The following is a 1,949-nucleotide window of genomic DNA, read 5'->3' as shown; positions in this document are numbered from 1 at the left end:
GCCCCGCCACCAAAAAATTGTTAAAATAAGGGAAAAATAGTATAGGCAGCCAATTGATTTAGTTTAAAGTACCACATACCCATTTATCAGTGTCGTTTGTATTTCAAATCGATTACATTCCACTGCAAAAACCCTTTGCTATAGAAGCACCTATTAGAGTATTCGAACAATCGGGTTGTGGGGCGATTCTGAGAATTGCCCCGCCACCAAAAGATAGTTAAAACAGGGGAAAAGTAGTATAGGCAGCCAATTGATTTAGTTTAAGGTACCACATACCCATTTATCAACATCATTTGTATTTAAAATCGATTACATTCCACTGCAAAAACCCTTTGCTACAGCAGCACCTATTAGTGTATTCGAGCAATTGGGTTGTGGGGTGATTCTAAGAATCGCCCCGCCACCAGTGGTGGTGGTGGCGAGGCGATTCTCAGAATCGCCCCACCACCTTAGTTTTTTAAATTGACAATAGGATTATCCATTAATTCAATGTGCAGTTCAGAATCCATTTCCTAATACCTAATTCCATTTACAAGTTTGACATGGAATTGAATGACTCTTTTTAATGCTCTGAGATTGCATCTGGATTGGGCTAGGCACTTGCAAGTTCCAGCTTCGAGGTTCGATCTCTTTGGAGGCTCTGAAAATCTAAAAAACCTTCGATGTTTTAGCTTGAATCTCATCTCAAATCTCAGTTAAAATGGTGGACGTATTCAGCGGCAATGAGACTGCTCCATTCTTCGGCTTCCTTGGGCTCGCCGTAGCACTCGTGTTTCCCTGCATGGGAGCTGCATATGGAACTAGGAAGAGTGGCATGGGTGTGGCCTCCATGGGTGTGATGAGGTCGGAGCTTGTGATGAAATCGATTGTTCCAGTGGTCATGGCTGGAGTGTTGGGTGTTTATGTTTTCATTATTGTTGTGATTATCAACATAGAAATTAACCCCAAGGCAAAGTCCTATTATCTATTTGATGGTTACGCGCATCTGTCATCGGGACTGGCTTGCGGGCTCTTAGGTCTTGCTGCGGGAATGGCTATTGGTATTGTTGGTGATGCCGGTGTTAGAGCAATGCACAACAGCCAAAGCTCTTTGTTGGTATGATCCTCATATTGATCTTTGCAGAAGAACTTGCACTATACGGCCTTATAGTTGGTATTATACTTTCTTCTCGAGCTGGCCAGCCACGAGCAGATTAAAGAAGTTGCAGTTGGTCTTCTGTTTACTTGGTTCATTTGTCGGTTTTTTAGCAAGACTGTTGTCTTCTGCAGTGGAAATGTGATTGTTGTTTTCAGTAGGAGATAATATTTTGCTCAAGATTCATTATTATTATCTTGGTTTGGAATTTTAGACTTAAGAATTTAGTGATCAATTTGAAAGCTAATTACAATGTGGAAATTGAACTAGTTAACAAGTGCACATTACTGCTCATGACATTTGGCACGTTATGAATTTGAAATCAAATGGTATGGAATTGAATGACGAAAGCTAATACTTAACAATCATAGGCCTGCTGTGGGAAAGGGTGATTGAGGTGGATATTTTGTAGTGTGTGCCTTTAAATTTGAGGCAGAAATGGTATCATATCTATAATATTGGGGAAATGCCATGGAATTTTTAAGCATAAAGTTGAGGCATAAATGGTATCACAGTAATAATATTCGGGAAATGACATGGTAGTATGTGGCCGGAAATTTGATTGTTTTTGGATATAATTGTTTGTATGTTTTTTTCATATTAATACTGACAATGACGTTCAATGAGAAAAGAGATGAGGTGTGATACATCTTACGGTGTGTCCGTTCAGCAAGATAAGACTCCCATAGATCTTGTACATATTCTTCTCACAATTCACCACTTGTTGTAGGTACTTCTGCCAAGTTTTTCTTTACGGAAAGTGCGAATGAATATTAAGCGTAAGTCAATTTAAAAAACTAAGTAATATATCTTT

General features: G+C 39.3%; 1 pseudogene; it reads left to right on the top strand.

The window, feature by feature from the left end:
• Positions 1–700: 700 nt before the first annotated feature.
• Positions 701–1,197, top strand: LOC149192136 (V-type proton ATPase 16 kDa proteolipid subunit pseudogene; annotated as a pseudogene).
• Positions 1,198–1,949: the final 752 nt, after the last annotated feature.

This window comes from Pinus tabuliformis, chromosome 2_2 (assembly GCF_031772625.1).
Source record: "Pinus tabuliformis cultivar Carrire ecotype Pingquan chromosome 2_2, CPIR1, whole genome shotgun sequence".
In the NCBI taxonomy this organism is placed as follows: domain Eukaryota; kingdom Viridiplantae; phylum Streptophyta; class Pinopsida; order Pinales; family Pinaceae; genus Pinus; species Pinus tabuliformis.
Note: the sequence above shows the minus strand (reverse complement) of the source record. Positions and strands in the feature narration are given on the sequence as shown.